At 43.6% G+C, this 13,190-nt stretch overlaps 1 protein-coding gene across 5 annotated transcripts in view; it reads left to right on the plus strand.

Moving 5' to 3' along the window:
- SMG6 (SMG6 nonsense mediated mRNA decay factor) overlaps nucleotides 1-13,190 on the plus strand; it is a 236,877-nt gene that overhangs the window by 33,448 nt on the left and 190,239 nt on the right. The window lies entirely within an intron of this gene.

Consider the following 13,190-nt stretch of genomic DNA (forward strand, 5'->3'; position numbering starts at 1 on the left):
TTGTAGAGATGAGATCTCCTTATCTTGCTCAGGCTGGTCTCAAGTTTTAGGCTCAAGCAATCCTTTGGTCTTTGCCCCCCCAAATGTTGATATTCTAGGCGTTAGCCACCAAGCCTGGCTAAAATACATTTTTTAACAAAAAAATGGGATAGTACTAACAATTTGCAACTTACTTTTAAAAATTATTAGTTGGACATAAATTAGTCCTGCTATAATGCAGTATATACATTTCTAAAATTTACTGTGCTGTGCCAAATCACGGAAGTAAAAACCACAGGGCTTGTGGAGAAAGTGGAGTTAGTAGTACCACCCTCAAAAAACTTCCTCAGTGACATAGTAAAAAAGATAGGAACCTAATTTAAAACTGTTGTACAATTTTATACATGTGAAATGGTTAAGAAATACATGCCAAGGCAGCTGGATCACGAGGTCAAGAGATCGAGACCATCCTGGTCAACATGGTGAAATCCCGTCTCGACTAAAAATACAAAAATTAGCTGGATATGGTGGCATGTGCCTGTAATCCCAGCTACTCAGGAGGCTGAGGCAGGAGAATTGTATGCACCCAGGAGATGGAAGTTGCAGTGAACCAAGATCACACCATTGTACTCTAGCCTGGACAACAAGAGTGAAACTCCGTCTCAAAAACATTGCTGGGTGTTTGTAATGGCACCTGTGAATAGGTGTGGCTCACAACACATGATCATGTGGTGAACTGAGGTAGCTGGGAGATGTTTGGGGTGTGTACATGTGTATGTTTTGTGTATTCCTGTGCAGCTTGATTCAGCTGGATGCAGTTCTGTGTGTTCACCTGGTATTTCTTGTAAACAAAATCACACGTAAGCAAAGACAAAGTTTGTGTTATTCCTTTATTGTCATAATGATAGGAACCTGATATTGTTATATCCTTTATTGTGTTATTCCTGTAGTTGTTCCTTTATATATTTATGGCAATGAAACAAATTTTCATTTTCAAAATGAACATTATAGCAGTACTGGGTGATTAGCCTTAATTGGAATTGTTCCTTTGACAACTCCTAGAGAATTTAAAGCACAGACTACTTAAATTTAGATCCATGAGTAAACAGAACGTTTGACTTCAGGTGGTTGTTAGTAACAAGGGTAACATCCCAACTAGTTTGTCTTCTGCCAAGCATGTGCTCTGGATCTCTCTCTCCCCCTCCTCTCCCCCCCCTTCCTCTCTCTCCTCCCTCTCTGCCCCCCTCGATGGTTACAGGAGGTTAGCTTGTGGGTTGTTGGTTTTTAGTCTTGAGATGTGGTTTGGGTTGAACATCCAGCCTGGGGAGTGACTTCCAACCTCAACTGCAAGTAGCATCCTATTAACATTCACATTTAAACTCTCCCACCTGCTGGGCCACTCCAAATCAGTGTTGCCAGGGTTCTGGGCATTCTTTCTTCAGTGGCTACGTCTTCTGCTCTTCTTCATCGCCCTTTTAGAACAGGGTACTGCTTGTCAAATAGGTTGTTGCTGACAGGGAGTTAATAAAGGATATTAAATTGCTGCATCAGAAATCATTTTCACACGGAAAAGCAAGGGTCTCTGATAAAACTGCTGAGGATTTTTTAGATCTGATTGCTCTATTAGCATCTTGAATAGAATGTAATACATATCTGTCTGCTGGGGAAGAGTGAGCAGATGAGATTGGGAGTGGCGGATAGATGAGAGACTTTTGTTTTGTTTTGTCTTGTCTTGTTCTGTGATGGAGTCTCGCTCTGTCACCCAGGCTGGAATGCAGAGGTGTGATCTTGGTTCACTGGAACCTTTACCTTGTGGGTTCAAGCAGTTCTCCTGCCTCAGCCTCCCAAGTGTCTGGGACTACAGGCACACACCACTACGCCCGGGTAATTTTTGTATTTTTAGTAGAAACAGGGTTTCAGCATTTTGGCCAGGCTGATCTTAAACTCCTGACCTCAAGTGATCAATCCACCTTGACCTCCCAAAGTGTTGGGATTACAGGCATGAACCACCATGGCCAGCTCATATTCTTTACATATGGAGTTAGGAGCAAAATTTCCTCAGTCACATAATGATAGGAACCTACATAATTAGGTTCCTACATTTTTTATGCCCATGCCTGTTTTTTTGCCCATGCCTGTTTTTTTACCCATGCTTTTTTATGCCTATTCCATCCATTATTCTCAGCCAAATATGTACAGACAAGGTCTTTTTAGGTTGCCCAGGATGGTCTCAAACTCTAGGCTCAAGCAGTCTTCCACCTCAGCCTTCGCCACTGCATGTGGCCAATAGTGTTGGTCTGAAAGTTTAGTGAGTTTTCCTCTCCTGGAATGATTTGCTTTACCATTCCCAGCGTTTTCTCCAGCACACTGTGACTATACCTACAACATGCTTGGTGCTGTTTGTAGAAAATATGTCTTTAGACAAGAGAAATGCTATTGTCTATTTGGCCAAGCTCTTATCAACCCTTCTTTCTCCTTGGCCTCTCTGAACATTTTGTGGTTCAGTCTGGACTGTACCATGATAGCTCCTAATCTCTGTTATCCAAATAGAAGGTAATGCATGTCTGTCTGTTTTCTTTTTTCTCCTATCTTATTTTACCCAACAAATGATTTTGTTTACCTTGATCTCTCTCCTTTTGCTCTTCTTTCTTCTGTTACATATCATTATCTATTTTCTTTCTTTGCATAGTGTCTTTTTTCGGGACTTATTCAGGTCTGGAGGATTTAATGCAGTTGCCCCTGAGTTTTTGGATTAGAAGACTGTGTTCTGGGTTCATTGCTTAAGCAGACTGAAGTTTACCTGTTCTGTTGTGCCAGTTTTGTGCTAGGATTGTAAAGATTAATACGCTATTGTTATTTTCTCGATTGTGTGGAGTCTAGTGTATAGGTCACCAAACTTTTTCTATGAAAGGCCCGATAGTAAATTTCTTTATAGGCCATATGTTCTCTGTTGCCACCACTCACCTTTACTGTTGTAGCACCAAAGTAGCTGTAGACAATATGTAAATGAATGAGCGTGGCTGTGTTCCATTAAAACTTTATTTACAAAGACAAATGGCGGATTGAATTTGGCCTGGGGGCCTAATTGGCCAACTTCTGTTCCAGTGGAAGAAATGGTTACGTAAATACAATACAGTATACAGTTGATTCTTGTTATTTGTGGTGGCTATGTTCTATAAATTCTATAAAATTCACTGCAAACACTGGATTAGTGAGTACCGGATCGTTGCTTCTAAGGGAAATACAGAGTTACATTCCTTCAGACCTCTGGATACAGCATTTTTTTTTTTTTTTTTTTTATAGAGACAGAGTTTCGCTTGTTACCCAGGCTGGAGTGCAATGGCATGATCTCGGCTCACCGCAACCTTCGCCTCCTGGGTTCAGGCAATTCTGCCTCAGCCTCCTGAGTAGCTGGGATTACAGGCACGCACCACCACGCCCAGCTAATTTTTTGTGTTTTTAGTAGAGACGGGTTTCACCATGTTGACCAGGATGGTCTCAATCCCTTGACCTCGTGATCCACCCGCCTCGGCCTCCCAAAGTGCTGGGATTACAGGCGTGAGCCACCGTGCCCGGCCTGGATACAGCATTTTAATCAACTCATCAGTATATAACCTTGTTTGTTTTTGTTTTTTGGGTTGTTGTTTTTTTTTTTTTTTTGAGACAGAGTTTCCCTCCGTCGCCAGGGTGGAGTGCAGTGGCATGATCTCTGCTCACTGCAAGCTCTGCCTCCCAGGCTCAAGCGATTCTTGTGCCTTAGCCTCCCGAATAGCTGGGACTACAGGCGCAAGCCACCACTCACTGCTAATTTTTATATTTTTAGTAGAGCCAAGGTGTCGCTATGTTGCCCAGGAGGTCTTGAACTCCTGACCTCAAATGGTCTGCCCACCTCAGCCTCCCAAATTGCTGGGATTACAGGTGTGAGGCACCATGCCTGGCCAGTTATATAACCTTGTTTTATGTGTGTTTCTGTTTAAAGACACCTTATTTGATGTATATTGTTGATTCATTAACATTGAGCTCACTGCCTAATAGCACTGTAACTCATACCCGAACAAGGTTTATCTAATGAGGTTTTTTTCTCATAAAACACATCACAGCTTTCTTGCACTTAGGAATACTAGACAGCACTTTAGCACACTCCTCAGGCACAGTGGTGTAGGGGCCATTTTAGACCACAAAATCACCAACAAAAATGTCAACAGTGTGATACCAGAGAGACCATGAAAAGGACACTTGTTTATATGACCTGAAACAAGAAGGCAGAGAGTTGCTCTTTTTGACCTCAGCTAGGAACACGCACATCGGGTGACTCAATTTTTTTGCTGCTTTGTGCATGTCTGAGAATGACTGTGAAAATTTCATGAGTAGTGATTTTAGGGTTACAAGTAAGTTTTGGTGAGCGGTGAATTCACAAATGCAAAATCCATGACTAATGAGGATTGACTGTATTGTGGTGGGCGCCACGAGGGAGGTGTGTATTGGATACTGTGGAAGTGCAGAGAGGGGCTCTTGGTCCAGTCCTAGCAGAGGCATGGGTTGGGGTGAGGAGAGCGGAAAGTGAATTCAGCAGGCTTCCTGGAAAAGTTAACTGGACAGAGTGGGAAGAGTGTTCCAAATAGAAGTAACGGCATGAGCAAAGACAGAGGTGTGAAACAGCAGGGGCTTGCAGGGCACCTAAACCTGTGGTAATTTGGAGGCTAATGTGAGAAAGTTGGAGGGTAGAGAGGAGGCTGAGCCTTCTGCCAGAGCCACGTTCTAGTTTGGTGCCGTGGCGTGCACCTGGTCAGGGGGCTGGTCTCCCATAATATACCTTAGGAATCTGGAAATAATAGTTTGTTTCTGGAGTTTCTCATTGTTTGTCATGTCTGCTTTGTTAATTGAGCAAATACTCCATCCATTAAATTTGGTAGGGTGGAGGTTGACTGAATCTTTTACCCCCCAGTCTGCTGACTTAAAAAGTTGAAGGTCTATTCTTTTAGACAATGCACTTAGGCATTTTGAACTCAAACATACTAGTGTCTCTCTATGTCTTGCTTGTTGGAGGAAATTGCTAATGGTTTGGGTTAAGTAGGGCAAAGATTTTTTTTTCTTTTCTTTTTTTTTTAAATTTAAACAATTTTACTGCTTTTTAAAATTTAGAAAGCGATGGTGGCTTACCTCTGTAATCCCAGTGCTTTGGGAGGCCAACACAGGTGGATCACCTGAGGTCAGGAGTTTAAGACCAGCCTGACCAACATGGTGAAACTCTGTCTCTACAAAAATTGGCCGAGCATGATGGTGAGCACCTGTAGTCCCAGCTGCTTTGGAGACTGAGGCAGGAGAATCGCTTGTACCTGGGAGGCAGAGATTGCAGTGAACTGAGATTGTGCCATGGTACTCCAGCCTGGACAACAGATTGAGACTGTCTCAAAAACAAAAACCAATTTACAAAGCCAACACATGATTATTGTAAAAAATTTGAAAATGCAGATAAGGAATATATTTTTAGCACCTAGAGAGAACTATTAACATCTTTGGATATATTCTTCTTGTATGTTTATGTAGTGCGTTGGAAATTTCAATTGGAAATGTCTAATCCCCATTAACCTGGGAAATCAGAAGAGAAAAATCCATGCCTAGTTATTAAACAATCCAGAATCTTATTGGCAAAGTGGTATGCTAATTTCTTAGGTCAACACCATTCTCTATTTTTCTGTGTTTTTAAACATTTATTTTTATTTATTTTTTTGAGATGGAGTCTCGGTCTGTCGCCTAGGCTGGAGTATAGTGGCACGATCTTGGCTCACTGCAACCTCTGCCTCCCAGGTTTAAGCAGTTCTTCCATCTCTGCCTCCTGAGTAGCTGGGACTACAGGTGCCCACTACCACTCCTGGCTAATTTTTTGTATTTTTAGTAGAGACGGAGTTTCACCATGTTACCCAGGATGGTCTCAATCCCCTGACCTCATGATCCACCCATCTCGGCCTCCCAAAGTGTTGGGATTACAGGTGTGAACTACCATGCCTGGCCTAAAATTTTTATTTTTAAGAAACAGGGTTCAGGCTGGTCTCAAACTCCTGGACTTGGCTGGGCATAGTGGCTCACGCCTGTAATCCCTGCACTTTGGGAGGTTGAGGCAGGCAGATTATTTGAGGTCAGGACCTAAGACCAGCCTGGCTGATATGGCAAAACCCCGTCTCTACTAAAAATACAAACATTAACTAGATGTGGTGGCACATGTCTGTAATTCCAGGTACTTGGGAGGCTAAGGCACGAGAATCGCTTGAACCTTGGAGGGGGAGGTTGTAGTGAGCCAAGATGCACTGCACTCCAGCCTGGATTACGGAGTGAGACCATCTCAAAAAAAAAAAAAAAAAATTCTGGACTCAAGCAATCCTCCTCCTTCAACCTCCCAAAGTGCTGGGATACATGTGTGAGCCACCATGCCTGACCTTATTTTTCTGTTTTATCAAAGTAACACAATTAAAGTTAACACCTGAAGGCTTTCCCTCCTGTGTGTAGAGAGAAACTTCTCAAGCCATGTGAATAGAGAGGAGCGAGTTCAAGAAATGTTAGGCATCTTGTAGACCAATTATTGTTTTGAAAGATTGAGTCTGAAAATGTTCATTTCATGAGGAAGCATCTTGAACTAGTGACACATTGGGGCATGGGGCACTAATTTGAGGCCCCCTTGGCAAAAAAGTTTATGACCTTTTTTCAAAGGCTGGGTTATAGTTGGAAAAGTGCCTCGGCTGTAATGCTGGAGTTGGTTTCTTTTTTTTTTTTTTAGAACGGAGTTTCACTCTTGTTACCCAGGCTACAGTGCAGGGGCATGATCTCGGCTCACTGCAACCTCCACCTTCTGGGTTCAAGCAATTCTCCTGCCTCAGCCTCCCGAGTAGCTGGAACTGTAGGTGTACGCCATCATGCCCAGCTAATTTTTGTATTTTTAGTAGAGACGGGGTTTCACCTTGTTGACCAGGATGGTCTCGATCTCTTGACCTCGTGATCCACCCGCCTCAGCCTCCCAAAGTGCTGGGATTACAGGCGTGAGCCACCGTGCCTGGCCATGGAGTTGGTTTCTAAGTTAGTGGGAATAGAGGTTGAACGAGATCACACAGAGGAGTGATTGCCTTTTAAAGTATTTTAATGGAGTAATTTTTTTCCTTGAGACATGGTTTCTCTGTGTTGTGAAGGCTGGTGTGCAGCAGCACAATCATAGCTCACTGCAGCCTCCATCTCCCAGGCTCAAGCGGTCCTCCTGCTTCAGCCTCCCAAGTAGCAGGGACTACAGGCGTGTGCTACCATGCCCAGCCAACTTTTTAAATTTTTAGTAGAGAAAGGGTCTCACTAGGTTGCTCACACTGATCTCTAACTCCTGAGCTCAACTGATCCTCCCATCTCAGCCTTCCAAAGTGCTAGGATTACAGGCACGAACCACCTCACTGGCCTCTAAAGAACTGTTTTCAGTAGGTACTATATTATGTAGGTGTATATATGATTATCTTTCTTCTCCTGCTTTATTAGTGGCATATGATGATACACACTGTTACATTCACCTTTGTTTTCCTGTTACCATTGGACTTGGGAGATCCTTCTGTGAGTGGAGATCTTTCTGCTTTCAAATCCATTGTCTCTCTCTAGAGGCTTGCTTATAGCTTTCATAATTTTGTCTGGCATTTGAATGTCAGAGCCAGGATAGTGCAGAGCAGAGCTTTGGAAAGTCCTGATTTTTTTTTTTTTTTTTTTTTTTTTGAGATGGAGCTTTGCTCTTGTTACCCAGGCTGGAGTGCAATGGCAGGATCTCAGCTCACCGCAGCCTCTGCCTCCTGGGTTCAAGTGATTCTCCTGCATCAGCCTCCCTAGTAGCTGGTATTACAGGTATGTGCCACCACGCCCAGCTAATTTTGTATTTTAGTAAAGACAGGTCTTCTTCATGTTGGTTAGGCTGGTCTCGAACTTCCAAAGTGCTGGGATTACAGGCATGAGCCCAGGTGCAGACCTGGTCTCAAGTGCTAGTTTTTTTGTTTTGAGACAGAGTCTGACTGTCGCCCACGCTGGAGTATAGTGGGACCATCAGAGCTCACTGCAGTCTCAAACTCCTGGGCCCAAGCCAGCCTCCTGCCTCGACTTCCCAAAGCTCTGGGATTACAGGCATGTGCCACCATGCCTGGCCTGAAGTCCTAGTTTTATCAGGTATTAGCTGTGAGACTTTCGGCATGTTCTATAATCTGGCTAAACTTCAGACTTCTCCTCTGTAAGATGATGTTGATAATAACCTTGTTTCCGTAGGGCTGGAGCCCATAGTTTCTGCTTGAAATGTTGCAAGGTGCCTCTACCCAAATCTCATGTTTTTCCTAGAGGCTGTATTATATGCTGAGAATGACAGTTTTCTGACTTTGACTGCATGGCTGTACAAAGCTGGATAGTAGATTTTCTGCTTGCATTTAATCAATAGACCAGCAAAGTAAAAGCTGATTAGCAAAGGAGCATAGCTTCACTGTGGAAAACCCAGGCCTGGCAGCCTGTAGCACAGAACTTTCACATGCACAACTTGTATTTGCTTGAGGACTGGTTTTTAAGTGTGTTATGTAGGTAGGTGGTCTCCCCTCTCCTCCCAAGTAGCTGGGATTACAATCACCTGCCACTATGCGCGGCTAATTTTTGTATTTTTTTAAGTAGAGACGGTTTCACCATGTTGGCCAGGCTGGTCTCAAACTCCTTACCCCAAGTGATCTGCCCACTTTGGCCTCCCATAGTGTTGAGATTACAGGCGTGAGCCACTGTTCCTTGTCCAGTATTTTCTTCAGAGTCATAATTTGTCTTTTCAGTGCCCCTGGCATAGTTTGTGCACCTGAGCTCCTGCTGCTGTGAAAGCTGCTGTGTGTAGTGGTACACATGGAATTCCTCTCCCTCCCCCAAAACAATATAGATCAGAGCATGGTTTTAGAAGGCTTCCTTAGGCAAGGTGACTTGCTTTCTGTTGGAATGAGTTCTAATTCTGGAGTTGTATCATGATGCTTTGGGTTTATATTTTGAGAGCCATTGCCCATTATGAAGCTTAGGAAAAGCTTTTAATCTGGGCACAGTAGCTCATGCCTATAATTCCAGCACTTTGGGAGGCTGAGGCAGGAGGTTTGCATGAGCCCAGGAGTTGGAGACCAGGCTGGGCAATATAGTGAGACACTATCTCTCATAATAATAAAAATGTTTCATTTAAAAAAATACATAAGTAAATACATTAAAAAGGAAGAAGCTTTTGGCCTGGTTTTCTCTGGCTAGTGCAAGCACTGATTTAATCTATAAAGAAGAACTGGATATCTGTGCTAGTACATAGATGTTTTATCTGTGATAACCCAGTTATTTCATTGTCTCATAATTATAACATCATGGCAGAGAAAGCCAGCTTAATTTTTTGGCCTCATGGATATAAAGACTCTGTATCTTGCTAGGAACAGTGACCCATACCTATATAATCTCAGCACTTTGGGAGACTGAGGCAGGAGGATTGCTTGAATCCAGGAGTTCAAGCCTAGCCTCGGCAGCATAGGGCTACCCTGTCTCTACTAAAAAAATAAATTAGCCAGGCATGGTGGGTGGTCCTTGGTACTCGGGAGCCTGGGGTGGGAGATTACTCTGGCTGAAGGTCGAGGTCGCAGTGAGCCTTGTACTTCACTCCAGCCTGGGCTACAGAGTGAAACCCTGCCTCAGAAGAAAAAGATTCCATATCTATAAGGTGGACATCATACAGTTTTTTTTTTTTGAGACACAGTCTCGGTCTGTTGCCAGGCCGGAGTGCAGTGGTGCGATCTCTGCTCACTGCAATCTCCACCTCCTGGGTTCAAGCAATTCCCCTGTCTCAGCCTCCCAAGTAGCTGGGACTGTAGGCTCGTGCTACCACACCTGGCTAATTTTCTGTATTTTAGTAGAGACAGGGTTTTACCATGTTGGCCAGTTGGTCTTTATCTCCTGACCTTGTGATCTGCCACCCTTGGCCTCCCAAAGTGCTGGAATTACAGGCGTGAGCTACCACGCCCAGTCAACATCATTCAGTTTTTAGGGTTGCCGTGAGTTGACCTCATGTCTTTAATTAGTCCTATGTTTTTGTAAAGTAGTTTCCAGTATGTACCTCATGCTGTATGCTTTCACTCTGGAAGCTATTTGAAAAGTATATGAACTGCAGTTTGGCAACATGTGATGACAGGAATTCGTTAAAGCCTCTTTCTATGGGAAGAAGCAGATTGACTTTCTTTTTCTTAGACCATAAGAAAAAGAAACAGCTTAGTGAGATTACCCTCAGAGAAGGTCAGAACCAGGACTTGGTTTTTCAGATATTGATAATGTGAAGGGTGTTCCAAGGAGCAGCCCTGAGTAGGCAAGGACGGGGGCTGCCTGCCCAGATCACTACTGGACTGTACGACTAATGTCTTTGCGGTTGGTAGTGAGTGGAAGTTTCTCAAAGTACATCAGCCCTACCTATAAACCCTTAGTGCCCCAAATGACCTCGGTCACCAAACCACTTCAGGGCTTTATTTTTATCCTGTCCATGTTGTTTCAATTTGTGAGATTGGTTTCTTTCCTCTAACAGAGCAGCATTCTCTGGGGGAAGAAGCAGAGTGCCAGGGTGCTGTTGAGGCTGGTTAAACACCAAAACCACACTCTTCATCTTTCAGTGTTGAGACGTGACATAAGCCATGCTGCAAACACCAGCTTCCACACTGTGAAGAAACCTCTCTCGATAGTCACTTTGTTTATTTTTTGTGTGTCGTGTCTTTAGGCAAGTAAAATATAGAGGAATAAATGGTGTACCTTCTCATTCTGCTGTAGACAGAAATTGAATTCTAAGAATGGGCACTTGCTTCAGATCTCCATTTCCCAGCTTAAGGGTTTTCATCTTCCCCAAGAGTGTTGATGAGTACTCTCAAAACTCACCAGCTCTCAGGAAGTTGTATTACCAACATATCCTGTTCGCGTGCATGTGTGTATTCTGTGTTACCCACAGGCCACTTTCCACTCCATGTGACCTTTAGATACCATCCGGAAAGTCAGGACCCAGATACCCGTCACAATTTCCAGGCCTTGGTTTGGTTTAGACATTTTAGAACACGTTAACAGCAATAATTATAAAAAAGACTTTGAGTGGCAGGCATGGTGAACAGAAAGTCCTAGATCCTGAAGAGGTGGGAAAGGCATTTTCTGTGCTCTTCCCAGTAACGTGTTTGAAAATGAACATTCAGAAGAAAACTTAAAGTACCTGAAATGCACAGGGGAAAAGAATGAGAGGTGATTAGAAGGTCAACACATGCACCAATTCTTAGGTGTCAAGGCTAAATTCTGAAGCTAATATTTCATTCTTTAAAACTGTAATATACATTATTGGTGTTGTTTATAGAACACTCCATCACACTATTTTAACCAGTATCTCTAAATTAATGTAAACAGTCTGATTCAGGTAATACTCTAGAACAGGGGTGGGCAAAATACTTCTAGTGGCCTGTGAGCTAAGCATGGTTTTTACATTCTTGCATAATGACTTGTTTAAAAAGAGCAACACATGACAGATGTATGTGGCCTGCACAGCGTAAGCTATTTTCTGTAACAGAAAAAAATTTTCTGTTTCCCAGTGCTCTGAAAGCTGGGAGAGGTGGATACAGTTAACAATAAGGCTCTTTTTTTTTTTTTGAGTTGGAGTCTTGCTCTGTCACCAGGCTGGAGTGCAGTGGCACTATCTCAGCTCACCACAGATTCCGCCCCCCAAGTTTAAACAATTCTCCTGCCTTACCCTCCTGAGTAGCTGGGACCGTAGCCCGCTAATTTTTGTATTTTTAGTAGAGACGGGGTTTCACCATGATCTCAATCTCTTGACCTCATGATCCACCCGCCTCAGCCTCCCAAAGTGCTGGGATTAACAGGCATGAGCCACCATGCCCGGCATGATAAGGTTCTTGTGTTAGGACACTGATTGTTAATGAGAGTGATACCGCCTTTTGGGCAGACAATTCTTCTTTTTTTTTTTCTTTTTATTTTTTGAGAGGGAGTTTTGCTCTCTGTCGCCCAGGCTGGAGTTCAGTGGTGCAGTCTCAGCTCACGGCAACCTCCGCCTCCCGGGTTCAAGCGATTCTTCTGCTGCAGCCTCCCTAGTGGCTGGGGCTACAGGCTCCTGTCACCACACTTGGCTAATTTTTATATTTTTAGAAGAGATGGGGTTTCACCATGTTGGCCTAGCTGGCCTTGAACTCCTGACCTCAGGCTGGTCTCGAATTCCTGACCACAGGTGATTGGCTTCCCGAAGTGTTGGGATTACAGGCATGAGCCATGGTGCCCAGGCGACAATTCATTATGCAGGTCTGACTTTGCAGAACGTTTAGCACTCCTGGCTCTGCTCATTAGATGCCAGTAATGGCCCCCACACATTTCCAAACATTTCTTGGGATGGGTGGTAATATTCTGGTTGACAAACATTGATTTTGGAGCTTGATGAGATCAAAAACACCTTGTTAAGGTGTTTCATTTATTTCCTCTCAGAGAACCCGATTTGGGATTTGGATCTTGATGGCCCAGGGATTAATAATAGTGAGAGAGAATTTGAGTAGCTAGTGGAATAGGGCGAGTTTTCAGTGGTATAGAATAAAAGATTTTAAGGAAATTTTTTTTTTTTCCTGAGACGGGGCTTTGCTCTGCCACACAGGTTGGAGTGCAGTGGCATGATCTCAGCTCACTGCAACCTCCGCCTCCCGGGCTCAAGCAATCCTCCCATCTCAGCCTCTTGAGTAGCTGGGACTGTAGTCACATGCCACCACTCCCACCTAATTTTTATATTTTTGGTAGAGACGGGGTTTCACTATGTTGGTCAGGCTGGTCTCGAACTCCTGGGCTGAAACAATCTGCCCACCTCGGCCTCCCAAAGTGCTGGGATTATAGGCATGAGTCACCATGCCCAGACTAGAAATCATTTAATGTTGCATTTGTTGCTTGACACCCATTTTAAGAATTGAGATTGATTTGTGACTTATGAAAGGTTTGTTTTGCTGTTGCTGGTGTTGTGAAAAGCACATTCCTCTCTCTATGAGAGACGGAGTAGCCATCTTTGGCCTTGATATCCAGATGATTTTGAGGTTTGTGGGAATCTTGTATGGTGTACTTGAGGGACTTGTTCAAAGCCATGTAAAGATGTAGTTTTGGCATCTCATGAATAACCTGATATCCAGACTTAAGCCAGAACTCTGGCA

The sequence above is a fragment of the Callithrix jacchus genome, chromosome 5 (assembly GCF_049354715.1).
Source record: "Callithrix jacchus isolate 240 chromosome 5, calJac240_pri, whole genome shotgun sequence".
Lineage (NCBI taxonomy): Eukaryota > Metazoa > Chordata > Mammalia > Primates > Cebidae > Callithrix > Callithrix jacchus.